The 15896-nt window shown below is 36.5% G+C and overlaps 14 non-coding genes across 14 annotated transcripts; all 14 read right to left on the bottom strand.

Annotated features, from left to right (window-relative positions):
• Positions 1 to 412: 412 nt before the first annotated feature.
• Trnar-acg (transfer RNA arginine (anticodon ACG)) lies at positions 413 to 485 on the bottom strand. Its single transcript has one exon. It is a non-coding gene; the product is annotated as a tRNA-Arg (tRNA).
• A 594-nt stretch (positions 486 to 1079) lies between these two features.
• On the bottom strand, positions 1080 to 1152 carry Trnar-acg (transfer RNA arginine (anticodon ACG)). The gene has a single exon. It is a non-coding gene; the product is annotated as a tRNA-Arg (tRNA).
• Positions 1153 to 1768: 616 nt separating this feature from the next.
• On the bottom strand, positions 1769 to 1841 carry Trnar-acg (transfer RNA arginine (anticodon ACG)). The gene has a single exon. It is a non-coding gene; the product is annotated as a tRNA-Arg (tRNA).
• Positions 1842 to 2125: 284 nt separating this feature from the next.
• Positions 2126 to 2198, bottom strand: Trnar-acg (transfer RNA arginine (anticodon ACG)). Its single transcript has one exon. It is a non-coding gene; the product is annotated as a tRNA-Arg (tRNA).
• A 622-nt stretch (positions 2199 to 2820) lies between these two features.
• Trnar-acg (transfer RNA arginine (anticodon ACG)) lies at positions 2821 to 2893 on the bottom strand. Its single transcript has one exon. It is a non-coding gene; the product is annotated as a tRNA-Arg (tRNA).
• A 3598-nt stretch (positions 2894 to 6491) lies between these two features.
• Positions 6492 to 6564, bottom strand: Trnar-acg (transfer RNA arginine (anticodon ACG)). The gene has a single exon. It is a non-coding gene; the product is annotated as a tRNA-Arg (tRNA).
• A 285-nt stretch (positions 6565 to 6849) lies between these two features.
• Positions 6850 to 6922, bottom strand: Trnar-acg (transfer RNA arginine (anticodon ACG)). Its single transcript has one exon. It is a non-coding gene; the product is annotated as a tRNA-Arg (tRNA).
• A 615-nt stretch (positions 6923 to 7537) lies between these two features.
• Positions 7538 to 7610, bottom strand: Trnar-acg (transfer RNA arginine (anticodon ACG)). Its single transcript has one exon. It is a non-coding gene; the product is annotated as a tRNA-Arg (tRNA).
• A 285-nt stretch (positions 7611 to 7895) lies between these two features.
• Positions 7896 to 7968, bottom strand: Trnar-acg (transfer RNA arginine (anticodon ACG)). Its single transcript has one exon. It is a non-coding gene; the product is annotated as a tRNA-Arg (tRNA).
• Positions 7969 to 8923: 955 nt separating this feature from the next.
• Trnar-acg (transfer RNA arginine (anticodon ACG)) lies at positions 8924 to 8996 on the bottom strand. The gene has a single exon. It is a non-coding gene; the product is annotated as a tRNA-Arg (tRNA).
• A 980-nt stretch (positions 8997 to 9976) lies between these two features.
• Trnar-acg (transfer RNA arginine (anticodon ACG)) lies at positions 9977 to 10049 on the bottom strand. The gene has a single exon. It is a non-coding gene; the product is annotated as a tRNA-Arg (tRNA).
• A 2006-nt stretch (positions 10050 to 12055) lies between these two features.
• On the bottom strand, positions 12056 to 12128 carry Trnar-acg (transfer RNA arginine (anticodon ACG)). The gene has a single exon. It is a non-coding gene; the product is annotated as a tRNA-Arg (tRNA).
• Positions 12129 to 13418: 1290 nt separating this feature from the next.
• Positions 13419 to 13491, bottom strand: Trnar-acg (transfer RNA arginine (anticodon ACG)). The gene has a single exon. It is a non-coding gene; the product is annotated as a tRNA-Arg (tRNA).
• Positions 13492 to 13778: 287 nt separating this feature from the next.
• On the bottom strand, positions 13779 to 13851 carry Trnar-gcg (transfer RNA arginine (anticodon GCG)). Its single transcript has one exon. It is a non-coding gene; the product is annotated as a tRNA-Arg (tRNA).
• Between the last annotated feature and the right edge of the window lie 2045 nt (positions 13852 to 15896).

Raw genomic sequence — 15896 nt, 5'->3', positions numbered from 1 at the left:
AAGTAGGAGCTTTGACTGATTTTCTTGTGATCAATTTTAATACATAAGCTGCACGAGCCTGCCAGGATTCGAATTTGGAATCTCCTAAGTTTTGGTCGGGCGCGTTATCCGATGCGTCACTGGCCCTCATACGGTACAAATTAGAGGAAAACCTCAGTATTAAAATAATAAATGTCTTCATTGACGCTTGAACGGCATGATCTATAAAAACTAAAATTTATGCAAAAGCTGAGTTAAAGAGTAAATTGCTACTTAAAATGTGTCATGCGGACGGTGCTCCATTAAATTTTATTTAAGAAAGAATATTGCGGCTCTTCTCTTCATTTTACAGTGGCTGAAGTAGTAGCAGCAGTAAAAGCTTACTAACATTATTGATCTTTGATTTGCTTGTGATTATCTAAGTTAAGGAGCACGAGCCAGCCAGGATTCGAACCTGGAATCTCCTGATCCGTAGTCAGGCGCGTTATCCGTTGCGCCACTGGCCCATTTACAGAAGCCGTTTGTGGGTAATGTTCACATTTAAGTAACAAATGTCTTCATTCATGTGTGAGCAAAATGACACATAAAAACCAAAAATTATGCAAAAGAAGAATCAAAAAGTAAATCGTTATCTGCGAGACAATGATGGTCCTTCGTTAATTATTTCTTTTAAAAATACATATTGTATCTCTTTTCCTCATTTCCACTTGAGGCTAATGCAGGAGCTTTGACTGATTTTCTTGTGATCACTTTTAATACATAAGCTGCACGAACCATTTAATACATAAGCGTTATCCGATGCGTCACTGGCCCTCATACCGTACAAATTAGAGGAAAACCTCAGTATTTAAATAATAAATGTCTTCATTGACGCTTGAACGGCATGATCTATAAAAACTAAAATTTATGCAAAAGCTGAGTAAAAGAGTAAAGTGCTACTTAAAATGTGTCAGCCAAACGGTGCTCCATTAAATTTTATTTAAAAAAGCATATTGCGGCTCTTCTCCTCAATTTACAGTGGCTGAAGGAGTAGCAGTGAAAGCTTACTAACATTATTTATCTTTGATTTGCTTGTGATTATCTTTAAAAGTTAAGAAGCACGAGCCAGCCAGGATTCGAACCTGGAATCTCCTGATCCGTAGTCAGGCGCGTTATCCGTTGTGCCACTGGCCCATATACTGAGCACGTTTGTGGGTAATGTTGACAACAAATGTCTTCATTCATGTGTGAGCAAAATGACACATAAAAACCAAAAATTATGCAAGAGCAGAATCAAATGGTAAATCTTTATCTGCGAGACAATGATGATCCTTCGTTAATTATTTCTTTTAAAAATACATATTTTATCTCTTTTCTTCATTTCCACTTGAGGCTAAAGTAGGAGCTTTGACTGATTTTCTTGTGATCACTTTTTAATACATAAGCTGCACGAACCTGCCAGGTTTCGAATCTGGAATCTCCAAAATTGTTGTCGGGCGCGTTATCCGATGCGTCACTGGCCCTCATACCGTACAAATTAGAGGAAAACCTCAGTATTTAAATAATAAATGTCTTCATTGACGCTTGAACGGCATAATCTATAAAAACTAAAATTTATGCAAAAGCTGAGTTAAAGAGTAAATTGCTACTTAAAATGTGTCAGGCAAACGGTGCTCCATTAAATTTCATTTAAAAAAGCATATTGCGGCTCTTCTCCTCATTTTACAGTGGCTGAAGTAGTAGCAGTGAAAGCTTTCTAACATTATTGATCTTTGATTTGCTTGTGATTATCTTTAAAAATTAAGAAGCACGAGCCAGCCAGGATTCGAACCTGGAATCTCCTGATCCGTAGTCAGGCGCGTTATCCGTTGCGCCACTGGCCCACGTACTGTAGCAATTATGAACAAAATTTCATTTAAATAATTAATATCTTCATTTTTTGTCGCTTGTTTGACACTAACAACAAAAACAAAAAGATATGCCAAAGCTATGTTAAGAGTAAATTATTACTTAATATGTATCACATAGACTGTCCTTCGCCAAATTTTCTTTGAAAAAATTTATACCGACTCTTCTCTTCCCTTATGGGCAGCTTAAGTAGTAGCAGAACCAACTGAATTGTTAGATCTTTGCTTTTCTTGTAATTTCTTTTGAAACTTAAGCAGCACGAGCCAGCCAGGATTTGAACCTGAAGTCTCCAGATCCGTAGTCAGGCGCGTTATCCGTTGCGCCACTGGCCCATATACTGAGCACGTTTGGGGGTAATGTTGATATTTACGTAACAAATGTCTTCAGTCATGTGTGAGCAAAATGACACATAAAAAGCAAAAATTATGCAAGAGCAGAATCAAATAGTAAATCTTTATCTGCGAGACAATGATGGTCCTTCGTTAATTATTTCTTTTAAGAATACATATTGTATCTCTTTTCCTCATTTCCACTTGAGGCTAAAGTAGGAGCTTTGACTGATTTTCTTGTGATCAATTTTAATACATAAGCTGCACGAGCCTGCCAGGATTCGAATTTGGAATCTCCTAAGTTTTGGTCGGGCGCGTTATCCGATGCGTCACTGGCCCTCATACGGTACAAATTAGAGGAAAACCTCAGTATTAAAATAATAAATGTCTTCATTGACGCTTGAACGGCATGATCTATAAAAACTAAAATTTATGCAAAAGCTGAGTTAAAGAGTAAATTGCTACTTAAAATGTGTCATGCGGACGGTGCTCCATTAAATTTTATTTAAGAAAGAATATTGCGGCTCTTCTCTTCATTTTACAGTGGCTGAAGTAGTAGCAGCAGTAAAAGCTTACTAACATTATTGATCTTTGATTTGCTTGTGATTATCTAAGTTAAGGAGCACGAGCCAGCCAGGATTCGAACCTGGAATCTCCTGATCCGTAGTCAGGCGCGTTATCCGTTGCGCCACTGGCCCATTTACAGAAGCCGTTTGTGGGTAATGTTCACATTTAAGTAACAAATGTCTTCATTCATGTGTGAGCAAAATGACACATAAAAACCAAAAATTATGCAAGAGCAGAATCAAAAAGTAAATCGTTATCTGCGAGACAATGATGCTCCTTCGTTAATTATTTGTTTAAAAAATACATATTGTATCTCTTTTCCTCATTTCCACTTGAGGTTAATGCAGGAGCTTTGACTAATTTTCTTGTGATCACTTTTAATACATAAGCTGCACGAACCTGCCAGGATTCGAATCTGGAATCTCCTAAGTTGTGGTCGGGCGCATTATCCGATGCGTCACTGGCCCTCATACCGCACAAATTAGAGGAAAACCTCAGTATTTAAATAATAAATGTCTTCATTGACGCTAGAACAGCATGATCTATAAAAACTAAAATTTATGCAAAAGCTGAGTTAAAGAGTAAATTGCTACACTGTAACAAATTTCGGAAACGTTTCTGGATATATCGGAAACGTTTCCGAAATAGTAGGAATCCTTCGTCCAATAGCGAACTCCTCAATATTCAGAAAGCTTTTTGTTATTTCAAGATATCTAGAAGCGGAAGTGATGACGCAACGCTTCGAAACCTATTTCATCCTTCCAACACAGGCGCCAATGAGTCGGAAATAACGAGAACTTCTTTTTTTCTTATCTATGGTTGCTGCAGTCAGCAACTGTTTAGCATTGGATTGCTTGTTATTTCATGTCTAGAGAGTAGTAAAATTGTCGAAACTAATTTTACGCCTTTGCATTGGGCTGCCCTTGATTTTTTAGACGATGTACGCAGCTATTAAGTTAGTTAATAACCATTTGCTTCTTTACAATTTCCAATGCGACCATAATTAGATATATATTGTGTGTTCAAGCGTGAATAGTTTCAACACCCGTGTTTATGCTTAATGAAACGAAACCCTTTGGATTACTTACTCAGTTGTAATGGAGGTACTTAGATTTTCTTCCGCTCATGTTCACTTGTAAGTATTAATGAATATTTTAAAACATGTTGTTATATACATTTATATTTTTGTTGATTTGCATTTGATGAGGCTCTAATTGTAACTGTTTTTGGGTTTATCGAATTAATTTAAAGTTATCCTACATATGTGCGCGGTGTACTATTTGTTGTAACTAACTGAAACTGATTAATTACGCAAAAGAAGTAAGATTTATATTTGAGAAGCAATCACAGAAAAGTTATTTCGAAATACTTGGATGTACATACATTTTGGTTCAAAAAGAAAAAAAAATCAACTGTTTAATTCATTAGAAATATGGTAATGCAAATATTTTCTAGTATTGTAATATGCTTCACAAAAAATGTGCCGGTATAATTTATCTTTTTTCATTATAATTTATTCATCCATTTAAAAATATTTATACCATTAGAAAATGACCATGTTATCTATTAGTAAGAACATAGTTATGAAATTAATTCATCTGCTTATTCATTTTGTTAAATGTGGTTAACAATAAAAAAATTCCTTGATATTAGTTCCGAAAATAACATTTCCTTCGTGGATATACTAGTTTAATGTAGGACAGTCAGGAGGAATGAGTCAGTGGCAAAAATGGAACAGCTGCATTTACATGCTGAAATAAAAAGTAATATTATTTCATGTCATCGTTTTAAAAGTGATCAGTTTTTAAATACTATGTTATTAATATGCAATGCACATATGGTGAGAGACTGTGCCATTGACATTTTCAAGGGGTTGCTTTTTTTAAGGTGGGGGGCGCTTTATATCATTTTATGGGTGCACCATCACTCTTGTGGTGTGAGGGGGGGGGACTCTCGTATATATGAAATGGAATAATCATGTAATAGAGTTCAATGTTTTAATAAATAAAATATATAATGCATTTAGCGCACACTCTAAAAATAAAATCAGTAACCTATTTTGATTAAGTATCTATATTTAAGATAAACTGGAAAAGGGCAAGAACAGAAGAATAAACCCGAATGGTTCCAGCAGGGGGACTTTGGTGCCATATTTAAATTCATCAATTTCTCTGTTGGTACTTTTCGGTACACTTTGTTCGTCAAAGAAATTGACTTGACGTGAACGAATTTCGGAACGCAAAGTGTAGGTAAGTTCTGTCAAATTTTATCCGAAAATAAAAGCTATCAAGTTTGATACAAGATATGTTTTTAAGTTCTGCATTAAAAATACAATATGTTGATAATTTTGTCTTGAAAGTATTGAGAGAAAAACTGAAGTTTAATATTGTTTAACAAACAATCCCACTTTTGAGAAAGTACTCCCCTTCCCTCCCCCGACGATTTTGTGATTATGAATGAAACTACTATATTATTTCATAAATTTTCAAAAATTTATAACTGTGCATATGTTATGCTGTTAACCATGCTATTTGTCATTAGAAATTCAGAAAAAGAAAAAAAAAAAAAACCACGAATGATTCTAAAATTGCTTGTTTCATTGCTCTTAGATATGAAAGAATTGAAACTGATATGGCATGCAATACTATAGTAAAGAATTATTTTTTAGAAAAAATAACAGAAAAAATATTCCGAAATTCTCAAAAACGTTTTTGAAAATTGTTTCGAGAATTCCGAAATACTCGGAAACGTTTTCGAAACTTTCATGAACCACAGCTGCACAGAATACTCAGAAATATTTCTGGAAATTACGGAAAGAGGATTCCGAAATACTCAGAAACGTTTCGGAAAATTACAGAAAGAGGATTCCAAAATACTCAGAAACATTTCTGGAAATTATAGAAAGCGGATTCCGAAATACTCAGACACGTTTCTGGACATTACAGAAAGAAGATTCCGAAATACTCAGACACGTTTCCGGACATTACAGAAAGAGAATTCCGAAATACTCAGAAACGTTTTTGAAAATTTCATGAACCGCAGCTGCACGATATACTCAGAAACGTTTCCGAATTTTTTTTACAGTGTACTTAAAATGTGTCATGCAGACGGTGCTCCATTAAATTTTATTTAAGAAAGAATATTGCGGCTCTTCTCTTCATTTTACAGTGGCTGAAGTAGTAGCAGTAGAAGCTTACTAACATTATTACAGAATCAAATAGTAAATCTTTATCTGCGAGACAATGATGGTCCTTCGTTAATTATTTCCTTTAAAAATACATATTGTATCTCTTTTCCTCATTTCCACTTGAGGCTAAAGTAGGAGCTTTGACTGATTTTCTTGTGATCACTTTTAATACATAAGCTGCACGAAACTGCCAGGATTCGAATCTGGAATCTCCTAAGTTGTGGTCGGGCGCGTTATCCGATGCGTCACTGGCCCTCATACCGTACAAATTAGAGGAAAACCTCAGTATTTAAAAAATAAATGTCTTCATTGACGCTTGAGCGGCATGATCTATAAAAACTAAAATTTATGCAAAAGCTGAGTTAAAGAGTAAATTGCTACTTAAAATGTGTCAGGCAAACGGTGCTCCATTAAATTTTATTTAAAAAAGCATATTGCGGCTCTTCTCCTCATTTTACAGTGGCTGAAGTAGTAGCAGTGAAAGCTTACTAACATTATTGATCTTTGATTTGCTTGTGATTATCTTTAAAAGTTCAGAAGCACGAGCCAGCCAGGATTCGAACCTGGAATCTCCTGATCCGTAGTCAGGCGCGTTATCCGTTGCGCCACTGGCCCACGTACTGTAGCAATTACGAACAAAATTTCATTTAAATTATTAATATCTTAATTTTTTGTCGCTTGTTTGACACTAACAGCAAAAACAAAAAGATATTCCAAAGCTATGTTAAGAGTAAATTATTACTTAATATGTATCACGCAGACTGTCCTCCGCCAAATTTTCTTTGAAATAAATGTATACCGACTCTTCTCTTCCCTTATGGGCAGCTTAAGTAGTAGCAGAACCAACTGAATTGTCAGATCTTTGCTTTCTTTGTAATTTCTTTTAAAACATAAGCAGCACGGGCCAGCCGGGATTCGAACCTGGAGTCTCCTGATCCGTAGTCAGGCGCGTTTTCCGTTGCGCCACTGGCCCATATACTGAGCATGTTTGGGGGTAATGTTGACAACAAATGTCTTCATTCATGTGTGAGCGAAATGACACATAAAAACAAAAAATTATGCAAGAGCAGAATCAAATAGTAAATCTTTATCTGCGAGACAATGATGGTCCTTCGTTAATTATTTCCTTTAAAAATACATAGTGTATCTCTTTTCCTCATTTCCACTTGAGGCTAAAGTAGGAGCTTTGACTGATTTTCTTGTGATCACTTTTAATACATAAGCTGCACGAAACTGCCAGGATTCGAATCTGGAATCTCCTAAGTTGTGGTCGGGCGCGTTATCCGATGCGTCACTGGCCCTCATACCGTACAAATTAGAGGAAAACCTCAGTATTTAAAAAATAAATGTCTTCATTGACGCTTGAACGGCATGATCTATAAAAACTAAAATTTATGCAAAAGCTTAGTTAAAGAGTAAATTGCTACTTAAAATGTGTCAGGCAAACGGTGCTCCATTAAATTTTATTTAAAAAAGCATATTGCGGCTCTTCTCCTCATTTTACAGTGGCTGAAGTAGTAGCAGTGAAAGCTTACTAACATTATTGATCTTTTATTTGCTTGTGATTATCTTTAAAAGTTAAGAAGCACGAGCCAGCCAGGATTCGAACCTGGAATCTCCTGATCCGTAGTCAGGCGCGTTATCCGTTGCGCCACTGGCCCACGTACTGTAGCAATTACGAACAAAATTTCATTTAAATAATTAATATCTTCATTTTTTGTCGCTTGTTTGACACTAACAACAAAAACAAAAAGATATTCCAAAGCTATGTTAAGAGTAAATTATTACTTTATATGTATCACGCAGACTGTCCCCCGCCAAATTTTCTTTGAAAAAAATGTACACCGACTCTTCTCTTCCCTTATGGGCAGCTTAAGTAGTAGCAGAACCAACTGAATTGTAAGATCTTTGCTTTCTTTGTAATTTCTTTTAAATCATAAGCAGCACGGGCCAGCCGGGATTCGAACCTGGAGTCTCCTGATCCGTAGTCGGGCGCGTTTTCCGTTGCGCCACTGGCCCATATACTGAGCATGTTTGGGGGTAATGTTGACAACAAATGTCTTCATTCATGTGTGAGCGAAATGACACATAAAAACCAAAAATTTTGCAAGAGCAGAATCAAATAGTAAATCTTTATCTGCGAGACAATGATGGTCCTTCGTTAATTATTTCTTTTAAAAATACATATTGTATCTCTTTTCCTCATTTCCACTTGAGGCTAAAGTAGGAGCTTTGACTGATTTTCTTGTGATCAATTTTAATACATAAGCTGCACGAACCTTCCAGGATTCAAATTTGGAATCTCCTAAGTTTTGGTCGAGCGCGTTATCCGATGCGTCACTGGCCCTCATACCGTACAAATTAGAGGAACACCTCAGTATTAAAATAATAAATGTCTTCATTGACGCTTGAACGGCATGATCTATAAAAACTAAAATTTATGCAAAAGCTGAGTTAAAGAGTAAATTGCTACTTAAAATGTTTCACGCAGACGGTGCTCCATTAAATTTTATTTAAAAAAGAATATTGCGGCTCTTCTCTTCATTTTACAGTGGCTGAAGTAGTAGCAGTAAAAGCTTACTAGGGGCCGTGGTAGCCCGATCGGTAGAGTGTCGGATTCGGAGGGCCTCGGGTTCGAACCTCGATGGTCGAAGACCCACCGTCGTCATTAAAAGGGACTGGGCGACGTTAAATATGCTCGTGGTCTCAATGTCCTCCAAGTGAAACGATACCTCTGCGGGTGCTAATTTCATTTAGCTATTAGCTCCTGGATTAGTTCCAAATTCTCATTAACTTTTGTATCCGGTGGTGGTGCTGCCATGTATCGGTATAAAAAATAATGGAGGCAAGGCACTTAGTATGCAGATCCCTCGACATAATACAAATGTAGTCAGTTATGACTCGGAATCGGAAAAGCTTACTAACATTATTGATCTTTAATTTGCTTGTGATTATCTTTAGAAGTTACGAAGCACGAGCCAGCCAGGATTCGAACCTGGAATCTCCTGATCCGTAGACAGGCGCGTTATCCGTTGCGCCACTGCCCCGCGTACTGTAGCAATTATGAACAAAATTTCATTTAAATAATTAGTATCTTCATTTTTTGACGCTTGTTTGACATTAACAACAAAAACAAAAAGATATGCCAAAGCTATGTTAAGAGTAAATTATTACTTAATATGCATCACGCAGACTGTCCTTCGCCAAATTTTCTTTGAAAAAAATGTATACCGACTCTTCTCTTCCCTTATGGGCAGCTTAAGTAGTAGCAGAACCAACTGAATTGTCAGATCTTTGTTTTCTTGTAATTTCTTTTAAAACAGAAGCAACACGAACCAGCCAGGATTCAAACCTGGAGTCTCCTGACCCGTAGTCAGGCACGTTATCCGTTGCGCCACTGGCCCATATACTGAGCAGGTTTGGGGGTAATGTTGACATTTACGTAACAAATGTCTTCATTCATGTGTGAGCAAAATGACGCATAAAAACCAAAAATTATGCAAGAGCAGAATCAAATAGTAAATCTTTATCTGCGAGACAATGATGGTCCTTCGTTAATTATTTCTTCTAAAAATACATATTGTATCTCTTTTCCTCATTTCCACTTGAGGCTAAAGTAGGAGCTTTGACTGATTTTCTTGCGATCACTTTTAATACATAAGCTGCACGAACCTGCCAAGATTCGAATCTGGAATCTCCTAAGTTGTGGTCGGGCGCGTTATCTGATGCGTCACTGGGCCTCATACCGTACAAATTAGAGGAAAACCTCAGTATTAAAATAATAAATGTCTTCATTGACGCTTGAACGGCATGATCTATAAAAACTAAAATTTATGCAAAAGCTGAGTTAAAAAGTAAATTGCTACTTAAAATGTGTCAGGCAGACGGTGCTCCATTACATTTTATTTAAGAAAACATGTCGCGACTCTTCTCCTCATTTTATAGTGGCTGAAGTAGTAGCAGTGAAAGCTTACTAAAATTATTGATCTTTGATTTGCTTGTGATTATCTTTAAAAGTTAAGAAGCACGAGCCAGCCAGGATTCGAACCTGGAATCTCCTGATCCGTAGTCAGGCGCGTTATCCGTTGCGCCACTGGCCCGCGTACTGTAGCAATTATGAACAAAATTTCATTTAAATAATTAATATCTTCATTTTTTGACGCTTGTTTGACATTAACAACAAAAACAAAAAGATATGCCAAAGCTATGTTAAGAGTAAATTATTACTTAATATGCATCACGCAGACTGTCCTTCGCCAAATTTTCTTTGAAAAAAATGTATACCGACTCCTCTCTTCTCTTATGGGCAGCTTAAGTAGTAGCAGAACCAACTGAATTGTCAGATCTTTGCTTTTCTTGTAATTTCTTTTAAAACATAAGCAACACGACCCAGACAGGATTCAAACCTGGAGACTCCTGATCCGCAGTCAGGCGCGTTATCCGTTGCGCCACTGGCCCATATACTGAGCACTTTTGGGGATAATGTTGACATTTACGTAACAAATGTCTTCATTCATGTGTGAGCAAAATGACACATAAAAAATAAAAATTATGCAAGAGCAGAATGAAATAGTAAATCTTTATCTGCGAGACAATGATGGTCCTTCGTTAATTATTTCTTTTAAAAATACATATTGTATCTCTTTTCCTCATTTCCACTTGAGACTAATGCAGGAGCTTTGACTGATTTTCTTGTGATCACTTTTATTACATAAGCTGCACGAACCATTTAATACATAAGCGTTATCCGATGCGTCACTGGCCCTCATACCGTACAAATTAGAGAAAAACCTCAGTATTAAAATAATAAATTTCTTCATTGACGCTTGAACGGCATAATCTATAAAAACTAAAATTTTTGCAAAAGCTGAGCTAAAGAGTGAATTGCTACTTAAAATGTTTCAGGCAGACGGTGCTCCATTAAATTTTATTTAAGAAAGAATATTGCGGCTCTTCTCTTCATTTTACAGTGGCTGAAGTAGTAGCAGTGAAAGTTTACTAACATTATTGCTCTTTGATTTGCTTGTGATCATCTTTGAAAGTTAAGAAGCAAGAGCCAGCCAGGATTCGAACCTGGAATCTCCTGATCCGTAGACAGGCGTGTTATCCGTTGCGCCACTGGCCCATATACTAAGGCCGTTTGGGGGTGATGTTCACATTTAAGTAACAAATGTCTTCATTCATGTGTGAGCAAAATGACACATAAAAACCAAAAATTATGCAAGAGCAGAATCAAAAAGTAAATCGTTATCTGCGAGACAATGATGGTCCTTCGTTAATTATTTGTTTAAAAAATACCTATTGTATCTCTTTTCCTCATATCCACTTGAGGTTAATGCAGGAGCTTAGACTAATTTTCTTGTGATCACTTTTAATACATAAGCTGCACGAACCTGCCAGGATTCGAATCTGGAATCTCCTAAGTTGTGGTCGGGCGCATTATCCGATACGTCACTGACCCTCATACCGTACAAATTAGAGGAAAACCTCAGTATTTAAATAATAAATGTCTTCATTGACGCTTGAACGGCATGATCTATAAAAACTAAAATTAATGCAAAAGCTGAGTTAAAGAGTAAACTGCTACTTAAAAAGTGTCAGGCAGAAGGTGCTCCATTAAATGTTATTCAAGAAAGAATATTGCGGCTCTTCTCTTCATTTTACAGTGGCTGAAGTAGTAGCAGTAAAAGCTTACTAACTTTATTGATCTTTGATTTGCTTGTGATTATCTTTAAAAATTAAGAAGCACGAGCCAGCCAGGATTCGAACCTGGAATCTCCTGATCCATAGTCAGGCGCGTTATCCGTTGCGCCACTTCCCCGCGTACTGTAGCAATTATGAACAAAATTTCATTTAAATAATTAATATCTTCATTTTTTGACGCTTGTTTGACATTAACAACAAAAACAAAAAGATATGCCAAAGCTATGTTAAGAGTAAATTATTATTTAATATGCATCACGCAGACTGTCCTTCGCCAAATTTTCTTTGAAAAAAATGTATACCGACTCATCTCTTCCCTTATGGGCAGCTTAAGTAGTAGCAGAACCAACTGAATTGTCAGATCTTTGCTTTTCTTGTAATTTCTTTTAAAACACAAGCAACACGAACCAGCCAGGATTCAAACCTGGAGTCTCCTGATCCGTAGTCAGGCACGTTATCCGTTGCGCCACTGACCCATATACTGAGCACGTTTGGGGGTAATGTTGACATTTACGTAACCAATGTCTTCATTCATGTGTGAGCAAAATGACACATAAAAAATAAAAATTATGCAAGAGCAGAATGAAATAGTAAATCTTTATCTGCGAGACAATGATGGTCCTTCGTTAATTATTTCTTTTAAAAATACATATTGTATCTCTTTTCCTCATTTCCACTTGAGACTAATGCAGGAGCTTTGACTGATTTTCTCGTGATCACTTTTATTACATAAGCTGCACGAACCATTTAATACATTAGCGTTATCCGATGCGTCACTGGCCCTCATACCGAACAAATTAGAGGAAAACCTCAGTATTAAAATAATAAATGTCTTCATTGACGCTTGAACGGCATAATCTATAAAAACTAAAATTTTTGCAAAAGCTGAGCTAAAGAGTGAATTGCTACTTAAAATGTTTCAGGCAGACGGTGCTCCATTAAATTTTATTTAAGAAAGAATATTGCGGCTCTTCTCTTCATTTTACAGTGACTGAAGTAGTAGCAGTGAAAGCTTACTAACATTATTGATCTTTGATTTGCTTGTGATTATCTTTGAAAGTTAAGAAGCAAGAGCCAGCCAGGATTCGAACCTGGAATCTCCTGATCCGTAGACAGGCGTGTTATCCGTTGCGCCACTGGCCCATATACTAAGGCCGTTTGGGGGTGATGTTCACATTTAAGTAACAAATGTCTTCATTCATGTGTGAGCAAAATGACACATAAAAACCAAAAATTATGCAAGAGCAGAATCAAAAAGTAAATCGTTATCTGCGAGACAATGATGGTCCTTCGTTAATTATTTGTTTAAAAAATACATATTGTATCTCTTTTCCTCATATCCACTTGAGGTTAATGCAGGAGCTTAGACTAATTTTCTTGTGATCACTTTTAATACATAAGCTGCACGAACCTGCCAGGATTCGAATCTGGAATCTCCTAAGTTGTGGTCGGGCGCATTATCCGATACGTCACTGACCCTCATACCGTACAAATTAGAGGAAAACCTCAGTATTTAAATAATAAATGTCTTCATTGACGCTTGAACGGCATGATCTATAAAAACTAAAATTAATGCGAAAGCTGAGTTAAAGAGTAAATTGCTACTTAAAAAGTGTCAGGCAGACGGTGCTCCATTAAATGTTATTTAAGAAAGAATATTGCGGCTCTTCTCTTCATTTTACAGTGGCTGAAGTAGTAGCAGTAAAAGCTTAATAACTTTATTGATCTTTGATTTGTTTGTGATTATCTTTAAAAGTTAAGAAGCACGAGCCAGCCAGGATTCGAACCTGGAATCTCCTAATCCGTAGTCAGGCGCGTTATCCGTTGCGCCACTGGCCCGCGTACTGTAGCAATTATGAACAAAATTTCATTTAAATAATTATTATCTTCATTTTTTTTCGCTTGTTTGACACTAACATCAAAAACAAAAAGATATGCCAAAGCTATGTTAAGAGTAAATTATTACTTAATGTGCGTCACTCTGACTGTCCTTCGCCAAATTTTCTTTGAAAAAAAAATGTATACCGACTCTTCTCTTCCCTTATGGGCAGCTTAAGTAGTTGCAGAACCACCTGAATTGTCAGTTCTTTGCTTTTCTTGTAATTTCTTTTAAAACATAAGCAGCACGAGCCAGCCAGGATTCGAACCTGGAGACTCCTGATCCGCAGTCAGGCGCGTTATCCGTTGCGCCACTGGCCCATATACTGAGCACTTTTGGGGATAATGTTGACATTTACGTAACAAATGTCTTCATTCATGTGTGAGCAAAATGACGCATAAAAACCAAAAATTATGCAGAGCAGAATCTAATAGTAAATCTTCATCTGCGAGACAATGATGGTCCTTCGTTAATTATTTCTTCTAAAAATACATATTGTATCTCTTTTCCTCATTTCCACTTGAGGCTAAAGTAGGAGCTTTGACTGATTTTCTTGCGATCATTTTTAATACATAAGCTGCACGAACCTGCCAGGATTCGAATCTGGAATCTCCTAAGTTGTGGTCGGGCGCGTTATCCGATGCGTCACTGGCCCTCATGCCGTACAAATTGGAGGAAAACCTCAGTATTTAAATAATAAATGTTTTCATTGACGCTTGAACGGCATGATCTATAAAAACTAAAATTTATGCAAAAGCTGAATTAAAGAGTAAATTGCTACTTAAAAAGTTTGAGGCAGACGGTGCTCCGTTAAATTTTATTTAAGAAAGAATATTGCGGCTCTTCTTTTCATTTTACAGTGGCTAAACTAGTAGCAGTAAAAGCTTACTAACATTATTGATCTTTGATTTGCTTGTGATTATCTTTAAAAGTTACGAAGCAGGAGCCAGCCAGGATTCGAACCTGGAATCTCCTGATAAGTAGTCAGGCGCGTTATCCGTTGCGCCACTGCCCCGCGTACTGTAGCAATTATGAACAAAATTTCATTTAAATAATTAATATCTTCATTTTTTGACGCTTGTTTGACATTAACAACAAAAACAAAAAGATATGCCAAAGCTATGTTAAGAGTAAATTATTACTTAATATGCATCACGCAGACTGTCCTTCGCCAAATTTTCTTTGAAAAAAAATTTTTACCGACTCTTCTCTTATGGGCAGCTTAAGTAGTAGCAGAACCAACTGAATTGTCAGATCTTTGCTTTTCTTGTAATTTCTTTTAAAAGATAAGCAGCACGCGCCAGCCAGGATTCGAACCTGGAGTCTCCTGATCCGTAGTCAGGCGCATTATCCGTTGCGCCACTGGGCCATATACTGAGTACGTTTGGAGGTAATGTTGACATTTGCGTAACAAATGTCTTCATTCATGTATGAGCAAAATGACACATAAAAACCAAAAATTATGCAAGAACAGAATCAAATAGTAAATCTTTATCTGCGAGACAATGATGGGCCTTCGTTAATTATTTCTTTAAAAAATACATATTGTATCTCTTTTCCTCATTTCCACTTGGGGCTAAAGTAGGAGCTTTGACTGATTTTCTTGTGATCACTTGTAATACATAAGCTGCACGAACCTGCCAGGATTCGAATCTGGAATCTCCTAAGTTGTGGTCGGTCGCGTTATCCGATGCGTCACTCGCCCTCATACCGTAAAAATTAGAAGAAAACTTCAGTATTTAAATAATAAATGTCTTCATTGACGCTTGAACGGCATGATCTATAAAAACTAAAATTTATGCAAAAGCTGAGTTAAAGAGTAAATTGCTACTTAAAATGTGTCAGGCAGACGGTGCTCCATTAAATGTTCTTTAAGAAAACTTATTGCGACTCTTCTCCTCATTTTTCAAAAGCTGAAGTAGTAGCAGTGAAAACTTACTAACATTATTGATCTTTTATTTGCTTGTTGCGCCACTGGCCCATATACTGTGGACGTTTGAGGGCAATGTTGTCATTTAAGTAACAAATATCTTTATTCATGTGCTAGCAAAATGACACATAAAAACCAAAAGTTATGCAAAAGCAGAATGGAATAGTAAATCGTTATCTGCGGGACAAAGATGGTCCTTCGTTAATTTTTTCTTTGAAACTATTAGTAAGTATGAGCTTTTGAATTATTTTTGTTCAGAGTTAATGACTTTCTAAAATCCAGGAAAATGTTTTGCTAGTGTCTTTTTTTAAGACTTTGCATGCATGCCACACAAATTCATAAAAATACTAGAACGTATTGACAATTAAAAGTACTTTAAGCTTATAAAATTTCAGACTTCCAGTGTGATAAAACTGTCCACAACCTCTGCTTCAA

The sequence above is a fragment of the Uloborus diversus genome, chromosome 4 (genome assembly GCF_026930045.1).
Source record: "Uloborus diversus isolate 005 chromosome 4, Udiv.v.3.1, whole genome shotgun sequence".
NCBI classification, from domain to species: Eukaryota; Metazoa; Arthropoda; class Arachnida; order Araneae; family Uloboridae; genus Uloborus; species Uloborus diversus.
Note: the sequence above shows the minus strand (reverse complement) of the source record. Positions and strands in the feature narration are given on the sequence as shown.